Genomic DNA, 20,447 nt, shown 5'->3' with positions numbered 1-20,447 from the left:
TCAAACCATTTATACACTTCTGGGCTTTAGGTGATAATTTTTCCAGTGGGAGTCTTTGCAGATTAGAAAAACACTAAATCACTTTTTAAAACCAAAAAATTTTTATCTACAGAGAACCTTCTGCCAACATGCTCAATGTGCCCTTTGGAACAAAGAAGGATGCGGTCAACTTTAAACCCTCATTCAGAAAGCTTGCTGGCCATGTGACTTCTGTCTTAAAATTGCAGTTGAAGCTTGCATTTTGTGCAGCCGCATGCAGTAACAGGCTTTGATGAGCAGCACCTCAATGATAAAGATAACTTAGGGACATGCAGACATGTTTTCAAGGAATATATTGAAGGATGTTGGCTAAAAGATCCTCAGCTTCCTGCTTTTCCTGACCCCTTCTTTTCTTTCCATCTCTACTTCCTAGGGTTTAACTATGTTTGCATATTTACCTATTTGCTGATGTGAAAAGAGGTTGTTCTGGGACTCCCATCAAATCTAGAGATTTTGTATTCAAAATAAGTGACTTAACAGAGAAAAGGAAATTTGATCTGAAAGCCACACTTTCTACCATGAGTCTGATGCTACGACTTCCCCTGAAAAAAGGGGGAAGTTAGCATTGGTGTCTTCTGATCGGGCAATAGTTAGCATCTGAGAGCTTGTTCATATAACAGATTTATTAGATTTTTTTTGGTTCTGCAGAATGAATTTTTATAAAATGCAAAATAAAGAATTGGATCTTGAAATAGCCGGGAGGCAGACGTTATCTAAATAAACACCCAACATCCTGTTGCTGTCAGAGAAGGACAAAGGAAAAAGAAGTGCTAGGGGGAGTAGGGATTCAGTGGGTAACAGCCTTCATGCTTGAAAATCTGAGTTCCATTTGTCGAAACTACACTGTAAAGAGAGAGAGACACCTGTAAGCCAATTTGTGGCTGCCACATGTATGTAGTGGCATGCGCCTACACACATGTATGTGCACACATGTGGACACATACAGAAAGAGTGACACAAAGAGACACAGAGAGACAGAAAGACAGACAGACAGAGAGACAGAGACAGATAAAATAAATACAAACAATATAATTGCACCACTACTTATTGATAAGCATGCGCATGATAGGGAAAGATGGAAGGCACATTCCAGTCACCTTGCATTTCTCACTTAGTGACCCAAACATTCATAGCCACACTTCAAGTCATCGACTGTCATTAGGAGCCTAAGTGAGCTCTCCCATCCCATGGAAAACTAAGGGCATTTGAGTGGTGCCACCAGAAACCAACTGCTTCCTTCTGATTCCTGCCCTGCTGTAGACCTGTTGTGGCCTCTCAAAAATCTTTGTCATGTCACAAAACAAGTTCCAGATTAAGATCATTTTGAGGTCATTTTGCTATCCCTTCTGTCTGAATACTATAAGACAGTAGATTTTTCACGCAGTCAGGCATGGAAGAGGGAAAACAACATCTGGAGAATCTCTCAATAGGATGTGAACCAAATGGAGAGAGACGGTGTGAAGGATAGAGTCGTATCTCACTAATGGGCCCATGCTGTCTGTGAACCAGATGGTTTCTGCAACTGTATCGGCGATTGTCACTACATCCCCACCCCTTCCCAGATCTTCATATTATCGTCTTCCCTTCCAGATGTGCTGCTCAGAAGTTTCCCAGGGGACACGTCGGAGGTGCTCTCCGCTAGCACATGTCACATTCAGATCCTTTCCAAATGCAGCTGGAGAGACAAAGGGGGCAATCACTCCCACTCCCCAGTTGTGTGGGTGATCGGATAGGTGTCTGGATCCTTGTAAAATGAAAAATCTCACTGAATAAAATTTGGTGGGACAGGAATGGAGGAAGATGCTTCTCCAGGTGCGTTATACAAAAGAAATGTCAAATGCCAAATAAAATACAAATATTCTAAACCTGACAACGGGTAGTGGTTTATCGGTGATAGAATGACAGAATTGGGCAGAGACAGGAGACTACTTCAACTCTGCTCTAAATATAATTGTTATGTTTCAAATTTCCTCAGGAACGGCTTTAGGGCAGGAAATTGCTCATCAGAGGAGTAAAGAAGGGGGCCATGAATCAGACAGGTAGAATAGTGCCAGCTACTATGAGATTACCAGCCATGTGAGTTTACCTAACAGTCAGCACCTCTGGCCTATCAGGCCAAGAAGCAGTTTGGGCTTGAGTTTGCTTTCTGTTAGGTTTGAGTTTCGCTTCTCCTGAAGGCTTGAGTGAATTTTTCAGTCACTAAGGGGACATTTCACTAGGGGATTTTGTTGTTGTTGTTACTCAAGAATATTATCATGGCAACAATGTTTTGTCCTATATTTAGCACACCATTGTGTATTACAGGACTGGAAAATTTTCATTAACTGAATGAACTAAAATATTTAAAGAACGGCTTACTTTATTAAGATGTGAGTGTGAACACTGGGCATGTCTACACTTACATGTTCACATGTGCAGGTATGTGTGAGTGTGTGTGTGTATGTGTGAGTGTATGTGTGTGTGTGCGAGTGTGTGTATATGTGTGAGTATGTGTATGTTTGAGTGTGTGCATGTGTGTGTGTGTGTGTGTGTGTGTGTGTGTGCGCGTGTGTGTTTATGTGTGTGTATACCTATCTGGGCAGAAGAGCATGTGTATAACATTATGAGAGCCCCCACACACACATGTACTCTTGTAGGTATATGTTTGCTTCTCTTAAAATAATCAATATGACCTAAATGGATATGTATTTCATAGACAAATTAAAATATTAGGTTTAAATGAAAACTATGATCACTATGATTAAATACTATTTTTCCACAGTTATGTAAGGATATCTCTCTCTCTCTCTCTCTCTCTCTCTCTCTCTCTCTCTCTCTCTCTCTCTCTCAGTCCATTTAGTCCATTTGTAATGAACAGCCTTGCTCAAGCTTCACATGAGGCACAGGGCACAGGCCCTGCTCTGTCAGTGCTAGTGAGAAAGTCCAGCATGATTCCGTCTCGGTTTCCATGATCCCTTCCAAGCTGGCTCAGAGAAAGCTGAGCAGCCAGCTAAGTAACAACAATGCCTCTATTCCCAACATGTGAATAGGTCTCAGTTCTCGGGGTGCCAATGCTGGCTGATGGAGAGCATTCCAAATAGCATTTCACAGGGACCCTGTGTGCATTGCACAATGGCTGGGCCAGCTGGGCCCTGTAGGTGGACCTTCTCAGGAGGTCACTTTCCTCCTGTTCCCAGGCCAGCCCTGCTCTCAGAGATGCCTCTCCTAGCCACAGATTGCAGCTTCTGCTGGGGGGATGCTTGCTAAAACAAGATGATGTTTCAGGAAAAGCCCTGGGTGCTTCTGGGATTCCTAGGTAGACAGAAGGACCCCTAGCAGGTACCTTCTAAAGCAGTGATTACCGCCTACCTCATGCTCGGATATTTTAACACAAGCATAAAATTACTCTTATTCTACTTCATAAATGTAATTTTGCTACTGTTATGAATTATAATCTTAATATCTATGTTTTCAATGGTCTTTTGGGGGCCACAACCCACAGGTTGAGAATTACTATTCTAGAGCATACCAGAGTAGCATCGATCTTTAAAGAGGTTGGAGTCATTGGTGCTAGTCTGATAATACCTTCTGTGATCATGTAGTATCAGTAATGGACCTGTTGGGTTGGGTCACAATGGGATGGAAGATATTTGTTTACAAGCATCAGATGCTTCACTTTTAATGCCAATTGCTTAGTGTCTTGTCCCACTAATTGACACTGTGAACCCTCCACTACAACAGTTCTGCTATTCATTCTTTATGACTAAAGTGTTCCCTCTTGTGGGCAACCTCTCATTCTTTTCAGCACTGGAGAGTATAGTGGAGAGTGATCAGAGCTTAGGCTCATAAACCTGAAAAGTCAACCATTAGAGAGAAAAAGCACCTAGGATCACAGGTCATAAAAATCCAATGAAAGACTTTGGCTGGGCCTTTATTTCAATAAGAGCTTTATGTTAGCTATGTGACATTCACTTGTCTCAGTTGACATCAGTTGTTCACACAGTCCAAGAAGAGGAGGTCGGCTTGCTTCTCTGAGTCATGTAAAGGGTTTCTTCTAGTCTTGGGAGACTCCTATAAAATGATTACCAGGCAACCCTTGACAGCAGCAGATCATTCCGGCATACTGGCCTCCTTCTGCTCCTCTTCCTCCTGCCTTCCTTGTGGCTGCCAGCTCTCCTTCTATACCTATGACCTATGTCTCTGTCCTTCCAGATATGCAAGCCATGCTGATTAGTCACTATGTGCGTATAGTCCTCAGAGTCTACGGGAATAGTTTCAGCTGTTGACTTTCTTCTGGACACTAAATCATGGAAGTATCAAGTCAAGGCCCTCTTTACCTACAGATCTTTCTAACCACAACTCAGCCACAGCTACTAATGGCCAGGATGTAGGGCCAAGAGTTCTATGCTCTATGTGAGGGAGTCTGGGGCAGAGCATCACCAAGAATACAGTAATGAAAAAAAGATCAGAAGCCAGTGTCCACAGAGAATCCAGGACAATAGAAGCACACTGGAAGGAAGCCAGTTGGCCATGTCTGCCTATTCCTTCTCCTCTTATCTCCAAGGGCCTCTTTTTCTTGGGGATATGTTGGGATAAATCAACTCTAAGAATGTTCTTTTCAGGATGCCATATGTTTCCCCAGAGCACTAACCCTTCATTCACAGGACACCATGTCTTCTATTGCCCCTGGCTCAAGTCTGCAAAGCCTTCCTAGGAAAAGACTAAGGACATTTAGATATTCCTGTGTATAAATGCAGCTCTGTGAGTAACAATAATTATCTCCATGGTGTGTATTTTTGGGTGATGGGGAGGGGCACAATCAGCCTATACCTTCTGTAGCCAACCACAACAAAGAACAGCTCTTTCTTGTACGTATTCTAGTTGCAGTTTATTTATCCATCTTGACATGCTGCTGATTTAGCTTAATTTTATAATGACTATTTCATCGATGAAGTAATTTCTCTGAATTACCTATGAAAATTGAAACACACTTGAGTTTATTTGCCTTATACTGCGAGTTCTTAGCCTATTAGTTCATTATGTTGAAACTCTGGTTATTGTTCAATTTCTTACGAACTCCTTCTGTCTTAACACATATATGGCCTTTATATTATCTTCCTATTGTGGGATCTGGAGATTTTCATTTAATTATTCAGGAAAATATTTTCTTTTGTTTCATATCATTTTCTCCCACCGATTTCAAATTGGTTTTATTGTACTAACATTCAAAGTTGATTCTTTTTAAATCAAGGAAAGTTGTCTAAGGTCTCCATGTTAATGCCAATACCTATCCTTGCCCAGCATCTAATGCCAATGAATAAATGCAATCATATATGCCTTATTTGTACCCATGTTAGTTTAGGTGTTCATGGGATGAGGTTAGATCTTACTGTAGGTCCCATAAAGGGAGCATGACCCTCGGGTGCTCACTAGTTGCCAAACTCAGCAGACTATCCTCCTTGCTTGATTTGTTCTAGAACAACCATGCACACACTCAACCTTTCTCTCTGTAATGCTGACAGTCTTGTGCTCTGTCAGGTGTCCCTCTAGCAAGCTCAAGAAGCACTGGATCCTTTCTAGCTTTGCAGCAGATACCAAATATGTACTCTAGTCTGGAGTCCCATGTCCCTCCTTTAAGCTCAAGGTGTGTCCTAATTGTCCTTAACCAAGGTATCCTGCTGCAGAGACTTAGACAGTTGTTTTTAATTATCCCTCATAGATGGATACATATTTTACCCCATAATGTTTTTTTCTCGCATGTACACAGAGGGTGGAGGGTGAAACCCAAACTCTCAGACCTCTGTTCTTCCCAGAGTCAGGCTTGTGTCACTTCTGTGTGCTGGTCAGCTGTCACATATCTATTATAAATGCCGTACCTCTTCCTTCTCTGTACCTTCACTCTGTCACAGAATTGGGTTACTCCTCTCCATTCCAGTTTATGCGTTCCTCCTTAATTTTGTAGAACACACCTACCTCACATAAATTTAGTCACGTCTCTGATAACTGTAGCTGGACTTTCGTATTATTTTTGGTTCAATGGGGATTATATACATTGACTGATATAGCATGCATCAATCCAAACTCCTTAACCCTAAATCTTCATCCTCACCAGGATCTGAAGTGTGTCAACCACGATGTCCCACAGACATTTCAACATGGACTTAAACATGTATGCTTGTGGGAAAACATAAAGACAAAAGTAAAGTGATTAGTCTTTCCCTCTCTACCACTGACTTTATATCTCTGATCTTGCATTCTGTTAAAGAACATTGCTTGACTCCTCCAGGAAGGGTCAGGGTACTCAGAGATGTCTGCAGCCACACTGAGATCAGAAATGACTCTCTGATGCTGATGCTATAGCTCATCCTGACCTAAGGCCATGTCTTTCCCTGAGGTTAATATAATGGTTTCCATGTCAGCAGAGAGCTATTATGTAGCCATCAATTTGTTTATTAGCAAGTATTGCCTGAGAGTCACCTAAGGGCCAGTTCGCTCTAATTTAATGGAGAGACAGAAAGACTCAAAGCATCAACCATGATGCAAGAAACTGACTTTATACTGAAAAGATGCAAGGGGTCACAGCAAGATGATTTAGAAAGACTGACCAAGGAGGATTATTTGGCAATGTTCTGTTGCCTGAAGCCTGGAGATTGAGAAGCAAGTCTATGCAAATAAGAGTGGAGAGGAGAAGAGGCTGTGAGGCATCTAGTGGGAGCCATGTTTTGGGACTCATGCTTGGGGCTCAGCATTGCTGTACTTGAACAGGACTGTGCGGGAAAGTACAAATCAATGATATCAAACATGGTTTACCTTCGTCAGTGTGAGATGAACTTAACCTTAAGCGCACCGGAAGGGAGGGATAATGTGGTTATGACACAGGTTCACAGATACACAGAGGAGGGCCTGGCCGTCTACTGAACATCCACCGAGGACTACAAAGATGATTATAGGTCAGGGAAGATGCCATGAAGCTACAAAAGAAGCATATGGATAGAGCAGGAAGCCATGCGAGGAAGGAAAGGACAGAGCTGGTCCTGTAGGGGGCAGTATGCATGCTCTATTTCAGAATGCTGTCAAACAATGGTTCAGATATCCTGAGGACCGACCTGGCAAAGCATCAAGCCCACTTGAGGGACATCCCCAGCAGGGTCATCCATATAGTGATGGGCTCTGTCCTCTTCTACCAATACTGGGAGATCTGAACTTTCATGTATAAAACTTTACAGAACTCGACAGAGGGAAGAGAATAAAACCGAGAAGATGAAGAGCAGAGGAACGACAGAGTATTACAGCTACCACTGTGCCCATGGCTCCTCACTCAAGCCTGACATTAATGTGTGACCCTATATTTATTGCTACACCTATGGAATAGAGCTCATCAAAGCCCAGCCCTAAGATGATTCCTTTACACACTATGTGGCATACCAGTGGGTCTCACTGCTTCTAGATCACAGAAGATCCCCATCTTCAAAGAGACAAATAAGAAAAGGGATAAACTGACTTCAAGGCTCTCTCCTAAGCTACAACACAACAGAACGAAGAACCAACCTAACAAAAAGGTAAAGCAGAAATCTAAACTGGCATCTAGGGAAATCCATGGGATTGGAAATGAGCAGGATTCCAGAGAGGTTCTGGAGTGGACAAACCAGAAGTGTCCAGATGTATGTGAAGTCACAGTCCAAAGAGAAGTCCTCTGAAAGTTATCTCCCCAGTGACATTCATGCTGGAGAGACACTACCATTGCCAGTGCCAGCAGCTGCTGTGAGGCCTTCTCTGAGGGAGCTGAGTCAGTCCCCTGGAGCCTCACAACATTAGATCTAGCTTAGGACAAACGAATAGAACCTCTTTAGTTTATACCAGACTCTTCCCACTCTTCCTTTCCACTTCCCCCCAGATCCTACCATTGGCTCTTCCTCTCACCTTTTAGTAGAGACCAGTTTTTAACCACACCCAGGAGAAATCACATGACATTCTCTGTACTTTACCTGCCTTATTTGACTTAGCATGGTTCTCTGATATCTGTGATAGTGTGTTTCAGAATCACTAGAGGAACAGATCTTCAAAAATCTCACCACAAACAAACAAAACAAAACAAAAACCTGAAATAGTAAATTTGAGTGGCTTGATGGACTCTCTAGGTGACCTAAACATTGAACAAATGTCACAATGCAGTGTGTAAATATCCCTAACAATTTGTCAACTTAAAATTATGTTAAAATAGAGACCAAGAGAAAGAAAAACAGGCTGAAAATAGAAACTGTGAAGTTGCCTAGGAAGTGTTTGAGCAATTTCTTTCCTTAGGTACTTCCTCAACCAAAAAGACACTGAGAGAGGGTGAGAGTCCAGGAAGTAAACTGCATATCCTTATGAGGTAGAAGAGTTGTTTGACTTCAGGACCTAGGACAAGGCTCTGAGGTGCATATTTTACAAACCAAACCATGCATTAGTCCTTACCTAGCATACTCTGTCCCCAATTCTGAACTTCCCAGTCCAGGCTTCAGTTGTCCTTCTTCAAGCATCTTTGCCCATGTAATCCAGACATTATGGTCTCTCTCTTCCCTTCTCTTCTCTCTCTGTGCATGTGCCCTTTCTCTCTTTCTCTTCCCCTCACCCCTTCCCATGAAGCCTTCCGTAGAGCAGCTTCCCAATAAACCTGGATTTAATATATAATCTACTCTGGCTTGAATTGGCTATTTTTCTCTCTTAGTCTCTCTGTTTCAACTTGGTGTAAGTTGAGAACAGAACCTGCTCTAATGAAAGAAGTAAGATTTCTTTTAGATAAAGGAAGTCACTTTACAATGACTGCTTCCAGTGCTCAGCCACCTGTGTCTCATGGTAAATAATTAGACAGGAAAGGGGTTAAAGTTTATGGAAGGACTGAGGATATAAAAGCTGTTAAGAAAGTGTTTGAGGGTCTATCTAGCAAGGTGTTTAAGGGTTTGCAAATGCAAATTATGAAAGTTAGAGTGTGTGAAACCAGATTTGGATGCTGATAGGAAAATTAGTTGAGGTATATGGGAGCAATACAAATCCTTCAGGTTCTTCCCCTTAATGTGTGACTGCTGTAAACTTAAAGAGATTCTTTTAAGCTTCAGGGAATCCATGGGAATCCACCTCCCACAAGTCAAAGGGACTAGAATTAAGAACTGTCAATCAATAACCTGTTTCCTTCCAGGGATCCGTTCCCTTTTCCCTGGTCCTGAGATTGACCCCTATCCTTTGTCCAACTAGGAAGACCATGAACCTAAGGGTTTCAAATGTATACCCAAGAAAAAGTTTTCCTCCCTAAACTCACTAACTTTATCTTCTGTCTCTAACATCTAGGTATTCCCTTAGACCCTGCATCCAGGAAGGCTCTAAAATAGTTTTTCACAGGTACTCCAGCCCAGCCTCGGAGACTCCTTCAACTGGGCCTACACACTCCTACCCCCCAGATGGTCCCACAAACTGGACAGCAATGAAATAGCCAGCTCTGCCTGGACTTTCCCAACATTCCATCTTTTTGCCCAACCCCATAATGATGCCCAGATGTTAGCAGGAAATAGTCCTCGATGACTATGTTTTCCCTTATCAACACAAGGTTGAGATGTTTGACTTCCTGGGGCAAGGGACTAAGGTGCATATTTTACATACCAAGGCAGACCTGGCTTCTGGGTTCTCCCAACATATCTTAGTCCCTACCTGGCATATTCTACCCCTACTCCTAGGGGTTGGCTCTCCCCTGTATAAGCTAAGCATTTTGGTTTTCCTTGTTCCCTCTCTTTCCTCCTTCTCTTCTCTCTCTGTGTTAATGAGTCTTTTCAGTTTTTCTCTCCACATTCCCCTATGGTGACTTCCCTGGCCTACTACTTGGGGCCAGTGAGCTCACTGGAGAGCAGCTTCTCAATACACCTGCATTTAATATAATCCAATATGGCCTGAATTGGCTCATTTTACTGGAGGAGATATAATTTCTTAAGAGTCCCGCCCAAAACACTGGGTCTCTAAAATATCAGGTCCCCATAACACTGGATACATATAGCACTAGTTTACTCATCAGTAGGTCCCTACCTTGGTTAAATCCAGGGTGAAAGTAAGCTAGCTTACACACTATGGCCTCTGGGGCTTGACTCCGAGGCAATTCTTTGGTCTTCCTTGGGCCCCTAGTTTTTCTCACATACACCTGGTGTTGAACACTCAGGAGAGACTCAGATGGACCTCATTCTGAGGGCCACAAACTCTCCTAATTGAACCCAGATGTTTTCCTCTCCTAACTGAATGCCTCCTCTCAGGTATGGATTGTTTCTGCCATCCTCTACCACCTATTGAACTTGATTTAAAAGTTTAGAGTAAAATTTGTCAGCTGCTTCCCTGTTTCTCTTCTGGTAAGTGTCACCTCAGAGTTACCTGCTTTGTCTCTGAAGGCTTCTGGGGGTCTATCTACTGCTACACAAGTCGCTTCTAGGCATCAGGCTACTTCCCTTGCTGCACTGGGCACTAGTCATGACCCAGAGAAACACTTCCTTTATGATTTGGGACATTTCTCTCTCATAAGTTTTTGAATTGAGGGTTCATTAGATGGCCACTCTTGTCACCAGGACACTGACGCCTCTGTCTTAATCTCTGCTCACCACTGCAGTCTGCCATCTGACTTCCTAAAGTCTCTAGCATCTCCTCCCTCTGCTCCTGACTCACTCCCTCTGCCTAGACCACTTCTGGAGCCTGTTCTGTCCCTCTTGCTTGCCTGCTGCTCCAAGGGCTGTTCATCTCTCCCCTTCCGTGGACTTTAAAGCATCATGGTCTCCCTGCTTGGCCTCATTATGACCCAATGGCCAAAGATGATACACTCAATTTTCAAACCCTCTAAGGCTGTGAACAACTTCTGCCATTGCAGGAGCAAATGAACCTGAATTCTCTTATCTCTAAGCATCTTCTGCTTCCCACTCTCAAAAGCCTCTTGTCTTTAAGCCTTCTTTGCTCTCTGCTCCCTAAAACAATCTCTTAAGATCATTGTTTAAACTTTCTGTGTTTAAACTTACTCATATCCCTCTGAGGAAGATGATGCTGCAACAGCAAGCCAACCTTGGTCAGCTCCTCCCCCTCAAGGCTGCAGCTGCTGGTTAGCCTATTTCATATGTAAAAAGCAGGCCTGGCTTTTCTTAGATCCACTAGGTTTTCTGCTGAGAAAGGCAGACTCAAAAGGCTGCTCTACCTCACTGACAGGCTTCATGCTGAGGAGGACAAACTCACAAACAAGTTCCAACATCAACACAAACTCAAGATACCATGCTGGCGTTAGTAACTAAAAATTTACTTTTACTATTCCTTCAAACAAACAGACAAACAAACACACCCCCACCTCTCTCAGTAACCAAGCACCTATGTCTCATGACAAAGGATTGAATGATTCTAGATGAAGTTTAAAGTTATGGAAGTTGTAAAAGGTGAAGAAAGTAATTTAAGATGAACTAATACAAGTTAAATGATTTAAAGTAACATCTCCATCCACTAATCAATGGATTTCTTATAAACTATTAATCTAGCTTTTGTTAAAGAACTGGTTACTATTATCATTGAAACAGGCTCAAAAGAAAAAAAAAGGTTCCTAAATACAGACATAACAGTGCTTCTCATTGAGCTGTAAACACCCCTGTCCAACCCATCCACACGCAGACCAGCTTCTATCACATGGACATTCTTCAGGTTCAGCATTCCTCAGACTCAAAGGCTTGGGTGTTCTCCAGCTGTTCACAGACATTCTTTAGCTGCTTTTCCTACACAGATATTCAGTGAAGATTATAGACATTGGCCCTGCTAATATATCTACGGTATTTATCTCTTTTTGTAAACTTTTAAAAATTCATATAAGCTTCAGGGAATTACAACTTGCACCTATCAATACATGTCCAATGGACAGCAGATCCCTTTCCTGAGTACTCATGCCTACAGCCTGCCCTGAGGGTGGGGTCTTTCTAGCTCCTACCTCCACCCACCAGGACCACAAGACAAGCCCAGAAGTTTCAAGTGTACACCCAAGATAAGGATTTTTCCCTTACACCCCTTAACTTTGTCTTCTTCCATTAGATTTCCACTCAGCTGACAGATATCATCCAGAAATCACTCAGGACCCTGCAACTGCTTCAAAATGGTCTCTATGTCACTAGTCTGATGTGGTCCTGCAGGTTCAGATATGTTCAACCATTGGCTAAATCTCCTCCCCTCCCCACCAGACTACTTATATTCCAGCCTTCCTGGACCACAAGACCCTCCTCAACCCTGAAGCAGTTACAGAGGAGACAACACCATCAACCGACGGTTGGATGCTAGGTCTCAGGCTGCACAAATATCCAGAAATGAGCTCAATATGCACTATAGAACAATATGTGTGGGTTAGGTAAAAGCCAGCATTCCTCATGAAGTTGTGGGACTAGTTCCCACTTGCCAAAAGGAATCATTTCTTTTAACTCTGGCAGAAGGATCATATAGGTACCTGTGGTTTTAGGATATACAGGTCATGCTCGCCCCAGGGTCCCTCAGTATTACAAGTTCCTGTTACACATTTTCAAGTTCATACTAGCATGCCAGCCCCTCTCACTTTCCACCCTACCCTAAACTTCTCCAGATCATGCGCTTCACTGCCTAACTACTTATTCTTCTTGTAACCCTATTATTCTTCTATTCTCTCTCTCTCTCTCTCTCTCTCTCTCTCTCTCTCTCTCTCTCTCCTCTTTCTCTGTATTATTCTCTTATTCACACTGTGCTCTATTACATCTCGTACTCTCACTCACTCTTACTCTCTTGCTCCCCCTTCCTCTACTCTGTTCTTTATCCCTTGCTATTTCAATCTCTCTAGTATTTTCTCTTACTTCCATAACCCTGGTAATGTCCAGTTTACTTCAGCCTCTCTCTGCTCTGGACTCTTACATATGCCTCTGGCTGTTCTGTCTGTCATTTCTGCAATGGAAACCTTTCCTAATAATGGAGCAGTCATACCAGTCATTTCTTTATTATACTCTGTCACATGTACCCAGGGCACTGGGGGATCCATACATCATTAGATTCACAGAACACTGAGTTCTCTACACCAAGTCCCTCACACCATTATGCCTTCAGAACATATGAACCCCCACAAGAGCATATCAATATTTCTTCTTCATTATCTTCTTTGTCATCACCTTACTCTTCATCTTCCTCCTATTCCTCATCATTCTCTTCCTCCTCCTACCCCTCCTCCTCTTCTTCTCCTTCTTTCTTCTTCCTCCTCCTGCCCCTCCTCCTCCTGCTCTTCATCTTTTTCTTCCTCCACTTCCCCCTCTTCCTTCTGTTCCTACTCTTCCTCCTCCTCTTCTTCCAACATCAAGGAGATTACCACAGTCATCAATTAGAAAGGTGGTCAGAGAAATCTCAAAACAATGAAGAAATAAGAAGTCAATAGAAGGATATGATCCTAACTTCCAGACCATACTGAGATCTGCTGGCTAGTAAGATCCAGACCCGGGAACTCTGAGGAATCATGACAAGCCATCAGAATCATTATGCTCCTGTTAAATGTTTTTAATCTGATTGCTGTAAATTCTAATCAGTATGTACCCTGGAAGAAGACCAATGTCTTTGCTACATTGTGTACAGAATGTTAAAATGTGGTGCCAGCACATTGCAGTTTCTTAGCAGACATGGAAAATATTTGCTGTCCCTACTAACCAGGAAAGAAAAAAAAAAAAAAACAAAAACAGAAATGCGGACAGAAGTGCAATTACTTGAAATCTGTTGGCCTAGTATATGCTTTCTTGGGAATCAGCATGACCCACCACCTTTAGTTCTTAATTGCTGAAACAAACTGTATCAATAGATACCCAGCTGGGTTGTGGCTCCTTCATGAAGAACATAAGAATGAAAGATAGCCACACTTGTTATGTGCCTGAGGGCAAGATGGGACTCTTGCAAGTTTACAGCAGGCTGTAGGCACAGAGGGTCCACGAGGACATGTTCTTTCCATCTGTTTCCATCTGGTCTACCCTCATGGTCAGACAACTGTAGTCTACACAAACCTGCAATTACTTTTGATCGAAGTCCTAAAGAAAACTTTTCTTTAAAAGAAAAAGGACTTTGAAAATTGAAGTTAAATTAATGCAAATAGAAAGAAGAGAGCCAATGGCTGGCTTCGTGTGTTGGACATCTGGTAACACAGATGGCTTTTCCGTACCATGAAACAGACCTTCACAGTAATGAGTATGTATATCATGGAGTCGCTGAGAGCTGAAGCTTCTGTGACTGACATCTCTGGTGTCAGCAAGTCAAACTGCAACCCTACGTACAATCACACAAGGTGATTCTACCTCAGCCATTTATGTTTCTCTCAGTGCATTCTGGGTATTCACCTTTGATTTACTGTTGACTAGTAAAACTCAGAAGGGTGGCTTTTGAGTGGGAAATGCCTAGACACCACCCATAAATGAAGTGCTGGTGGCTACCCTGACATAGAGATGAGTGAAAAGAAGGGTAGTCCCAAGGATTCGTGGCAGAGCAATTGAAGGTTAACTAGATCACAGCCACATTCTAAGGGATAATTGGTAAGCCACTGCTCAGTAATAAGCTGTGATGTACCTACCCATTGGTAATAATCAAGAGGCTGGCCTATTATCAGAACTACTACCATGTGATTTTGAGGACCAGTGACAGGAGTTGGGATACACCTACCCCAGTGCAGTGCTGTGAGTAGCCCTTGAGAAGTTACTTATATTTTAGCAATCTCATTTTAAGCTATTTATTCTTATCTCTAGTGTGAGAACTTTAGATGTTTGTTTATAGAGCACCCTTTAAAATTTTAAGTATGTATGGCCAACCTACAGCCCATGGACCATGTATACCTGAGGACAAATATGACTGCAGCCAAACAGAACATAATAAACTTAATTAAAACATGAGAATTTTGTTACTATTATTATTTAGTAATTAAATTGCAAGGCTCTCAGCTCCAAGCTTTGCAGTTGGCAATATTATGGACCTATCAAAATTGTGACAAAGATGGTAGACAAAGAGCTCCTGGGGAAATTAAACGGGCACAATTTTTCTTTTTATCCCAGTATGAAAGCCAACATATATAGTTTAAGTACCCGAACGCCTAGGTTAACAAAACAAGTGGTTATCACCATGTTACCAGTAAATACCACCACAGACAGAGACTATTTTCCTCAACAACATGCCTAATATGAAGAGATCTATTTTGGTACCACATGCCTTTTAGAAAAGTTCCTTTAGCCCAGATTTCAATCCTTTGTGGTTCCTTAGCAAAATTTGTCCTTGTTGTCTGATTCAGGCGCTCTTGTACCTGTTGGTAAACACATGCACTGTGGTACAAGGTGCAAGATGTGACAGCTACCATCTGAACTGACCTCTGGAAACACACACCAGGTTCTAGAAACTATACTCCTTGTGAAGCACTAACACAAGTTTCACGTTGAACTATTCTCAGAAAGTGGAGTTTAAATGGGCTTAGTAGAGTGCTCAGAGCCCCTGTCAGGGCCCTCAGGGAATATCTAGTTCCAGAAGTTGACAAAAGGGAGAAAAAATCCCACTGGTACTTCAGGACCGTGACTTCTGATGACAGACTAACCTTGGCCACCATGTGTGGTTAGACATAGAACCCTAGCCCAGGGATTCCTATATGTGTGCCTGCTTATTAGTAGAGTCTCCTTCTCTTTGACATTATGATTTGCACTATGCTGTCTTATAGTGCACACAGCCCATGCCATGAGACAGTGGGCATACACAGTTTCCCTAATTATAGGAGTGCATATCTGCCGACTTAAAAAATCTACTCTTTAATCCATTTTGCTTGTTGATGTCAAGCAAACTTCATTATACTCATTAATATAATTATTATTTCACAAGCTATAACATAAGATGAGAATGTACAGGCAAGACATCACTTTTTTATATTTGAAACAAGAACCATTCATTACTTAAGCCTGGGCTAAACATTTTCTAAGTCGTGTACAGAATGTGGGTGATTTTCTTGTGTGTGTTAACATCAAGACGCTCCTCATGGACTTCAAGGCTTTAAACATGTAGACATTGTGACTTTTCCTATGCTTTGAGATTAGCATTTATCTAAAAATAAAGATTAAAACAGAGTGCAGCATGTGCTTGGATTCACCTGCTTTCCTTCTATCTCTTTGCTGTAGGATGAGGTGCAAGGGTCTCAAGGGACACTTTTTCACTAGGGGAGAATTTGTGTTCTTTTGTAGTTCGTGCCCCAGGAAGTCTTTTAATGTGGGAAGAATGGCAAAATGGCAAAAAGCCACAAGGCAGCATATTGTCAAACAAGCCCCTGTAAGCAGGTATGAGAATGGCCTGGGAGAAACACTTTCTGTTTCCATTCTAATACTCTTTCAGAAAGCATTACTGCTGTGGAGGATGTTTTGGGGAGCACTTTCAGGTTTAAAGTCATTCTGGGTTATTTGATGGGTTAAATTGCCAGAGGAGAAATGCTTCCTTCTGTAACATGGTCCAGTAAGAGAATCACTACACCAACTCTAGTCCTCCCTTACCTGGAATCACAAACCCTCACGTCTGCCAGCTCTTCCACATCTTCTCAGAGACTTACCCATGCTCGACCCCTCGAAACCACCTGCCTTCACAGCATTCTCCACAGAACTAACTAATCCAGTAGGCCCCATGCTTATCTCTGTGTGCCACGATTACCAGTGATATCATTACATTACATCTCAAGTCAGGTGTCCACAACCCAGAACCACCTGTATCTTCCCATAACTTTGGAAGTAAAGCTTTGAGGATATCACTGGAGGGTACTCCCCACCATAGGTTACAACCTCCACTTCATGTCAACCTGTCACTCCTCGGGGACTTTTTTCTTCTAATCCTCCTTGTACTTGCCCTTGTACTTGAGAACCAGTTCTCAGTACCTGCCGGCAGATCTTCACGATGACTTAAAGGCTTTCTTTTAGCTGTGCTCCCAGCCCTTAGCCATACTCCCCACTTTAGCCATTCCGACAACCCTAGCCATGATCCTAGCCTTAGGTATAGTCTCAGCATTGGTCTTGTACCCAACCCAGATCTTAAAGTTACTTTCTTAAGGGTGTCCTTTCTTGATGCCCAATAGTAAGATAATCTACTCCCTCAGGGTCTCTCAACATCATACCTGCTATCATTATTCACACTGACCAGATGCCCTCTACATGTGTACCTGTTCACTGTGAGCTTTCTTCCCTCCCAGACACAAATTTCCTAAGCATAATGAAGCTGATTCTTTGCTCTGTAGTCTGGTCATGACATCTGTAATGGCACATGAATTTTGAGGGAGGAAGTAAAAATTCTTCAAATTGCAATATAACAAGTTTTCAAAGCCTGAAGTCTGTATTCCCACATCTGTATCTATAGTAAGATCATGCAAATATCTCTTGCTATCCAATATTTCATCCACTAGAATATTGTATGTTTGGTGTGTCCTTGTCTATGATAAATGGTCCATTCTGCTACTCAGTTATGAACTTCAGAAGGGTAATGCCTCCCCTATATGAAATTCAACCAAGCATTCAGAATGAGTGCTCTACTTTTTTATAAAATTATGCTTTCAATAATGTTGTTTGTGTGTGTGTGTGTGTGTGTGTGTGTGTGTGTGTGTGTGTGTGTACACATTATAATTTATGTGTGAGAAAACATATTTGCCATGGCTAATATATGGAAGCCAACTTGTTCCTTCTGTCCAGGGATCAAATCCTCTTTTATCTGCTGAGCCATCTCACAAGAAAAATACTGAACGTTTTAGGATTCTTTCAATTAAGTTTTAGGGCATCAGGGCTACAGAGATGGATCGCGGGCTGAGCGCACATTGGTCTTGCAAAGGACCATGGTTCAGTTCCTAGCATTGCAACAGAGGCTAATAACCATTCACAATGCTAGTTACAAGGGATATGATGCCCTCTTCTGGCCTCTATTGGCACTGCACATACAGGTACACAAACACATATGCAGACAAAACATGATATATATAAAAATTAAAAATAGTAAATACAATGTACTTTGAAGCATGGCATGTGTGACTGCTATGTCACATGTGTGTCAGTAGAGAAGTGAGAGGCTATGTCTACACTCAGTATTCTGACCTATGAACATCTGAATGATTATCAGCCTAGCATTTCCTGAAAAAAAAAAAAAAGGCTAGTCTGAAATGATCAAATGATCACCAGTCTGGTGCCAGACGGCTCAGGCATGGAGTTTGCCTGAGTCAACCACCAGTGGGGCACTGCACAGGCCTGTAGGAATGACCACGCCTGAGATAACCCCTGCTCCATGCTAGACACTTAGAGACCCCTCTCTAAGAGGAGCATGTAAGTGGTGGAGAAATGAAAGATAAACAGGGGATGGAGACACTATGAAGAGAGGCAGAACCAGCAACTAGAGATTAGTGAGAAACAGCCTGATGTGAGTAGCTAATGATGCCACCTGGGACCCTATGGTGGGGTCCCAGCCTGTGGTGCCACTAGGGGCAACATCTTGTCCATGGTCCTGAAGCACTAGGTGTCTGCTACCACCAAAGGCTAGGTGGAAGTCCCTGGTCTAGTCTGTTGCCTGGGGACATGTTGATGTCAGAGGGCTATGCAGGGCTGGCCCACCTCTCACCAATCAGAGGGCATTGTGGGAGAGCCAATTGTAGTACTCAGTGGGCAACCCTGCCCATTGAGGGAGTTGCTGGGGAGGACCCCCACCTCAGGAGACAAGCACTGAGAGCTGGCCCTATCACTCATCTCTCTTGCGGTGGCATGAGCAAGGGAGAGATAACCTTCTCCCATTGCCCCACTTACCACCTACAGCATGTAGGGGATGTGCCCTACAGTCATGAGAGCAGAAGAGCTGCCCCCACAACTTGTCTGGCATGCAGTGACATGGGCAATGCAGAGATGCCCACCATCTTCCCCTTGCCATCTATTGCAGGCAGGAGACATGGCTCCCAGGTCATCAGAGCAGAAGAGCTGCCCTTATTCCTCTTCTGCGGCAGCACAGTAGATCTTGATGTATATAGGGGGGTTGCAGGTGAGCCACCCCAAGGATGTGAGTGCAGAAGAGCCAGTCCTGCCTCTTGTCTGCTCTTCGGTGACATCAGAAAGAAGAGACCCCCCCCCCAATTTTGCCCTTGCCACCAGTGGCAGGCTGGCAGGAGAATTAGCCTCATGGGATCACTAAAGCAGAAGATTAGGCCCTGCACCTCACCTAGGCAGTACAGTAGAGCTGACCCCATGGTAGGGAGGTAGGTGAGCTCTAAAGGCACAAGAGCAGGAGAGATGGCGGGCTGACCAGCTCAGATACCTATCAGACCCAGAACCGGACTTTGAATTGGCCCAGTGCAATATCTACCCGATTAATGAACTACTAGACTGCATTAAGGGGTTAGTTCTATGGTTCCAAAACTACAGAAACTCCATGACACAGGGCAACAACAGGATATCAGAGAGTAGTCCCAGTCAGATTCCTGTATCAATACAGTAGCTGAACCCAGAGGCAACAGGCTAATATGTCATTGCAATGAACATTTGTAAGCAAAAAACTGTGAACAAAGTGTTTACTCTGGAACACACTACCGCTTCTACAATGAGATTTATTTATCTCTGTTGGTGGAGAGACGGGAAGGGTGGAGGGCAGGAATGAGGGGTGGGGGAAATGAGTTGAATTGGGTTCCATGGTATGAATTCTCTCTCTCTCTCTCTCTCTCTCTCTCTCTCTCTCTCTCTCTCTCTCTCTCACACACACACACACACACAGAAGTTTAAAGAGTAGTAAATACAACTTCAAAAGTGCTTCTATCTAGTTTTAATACATACGTTGGCTACCAAGAACATGTACTTATTAAGTACTATAATAGTGCAATATTATAATAGTGTATATATAATAATAATAGTGTATATATTAAGTACTTAATAGTGCAAGATGGGAGTTAGCTACACAGGAATATACCTATTGCTGAGACAAAGAGATAAACCTCAGAAGACACAGATGGGTACCCAGGATTAGATAAATAATATACAACACATTATGCATGAGTTATCCAAGCTCTCTTGTTCTGACAAAAATGGCTAAATTATTTATTAAATATATCATAATCAGTATGTAATTTAAATTATGCTCAAAGTAAATAAAATGTTTAGTGTGTTCATATGTGTGAATCATTTGAATTCTTGCTCAATCAGGTTGGATGATGGAGCAGAGCACAGATCATAAAATAAGCCCTTAATATTCAGTGCACTAACATCTGAAGACATTTTGAAATCTTTCCATCTGTTACTGCAAAACTGTTCATAAAATTCTTCCTAAATATTATGCATTATTAATGGAAAATTCAGTGGCTTCCCTAAGATTTTATAAATATAGAAATGAAGCAAACTTAAAAGCTACTGGGATATACTGTAGACTTTAAAATTTTTTCACTTAATCTT

The 20,447-nt window shown here is 42.5% G+C and overlaps 1 protein-coding gene and 1 pseudogene across 1 annotated transcript in view; one reads left to right on the top strand and one right to left on the bottom strand.

The window, feature by feature from the left end:
• Csmd1 (CUB and Sushi multiple domains 1) overlaps window positions 1-20,447 on the bottom strand; it is a 1,514,424-nt gene that overhangs the window by 874,521 nt on the left and 619,456 nt on the right. The gene's annotated exons all lie outside the window — the stretch shown is intronic.
• Window positions 18,037-18,156, top strand: LOC116915131 (annotated as a pseudogene).

Source organism: Rattus rattus, chromosome 13 (assembly GCF_011064425.1).
Source record: "Rattus rattus isolate New Zealand chromosome 13, Rrattus_CSIRO_v1, whole genome shotgun sequence".
Classification (NCBI taxonomy): domain Eukaryota; kingdom Metazoa; phylum Chordata; class Mammalia; order Rodentia; family Muridae; genus Rattus; species Rattus rattus.
Note: the sequence above shows the minus strand (reverse complement) of the source record. Positions and strands in the feature narration are given on the sequence as shown.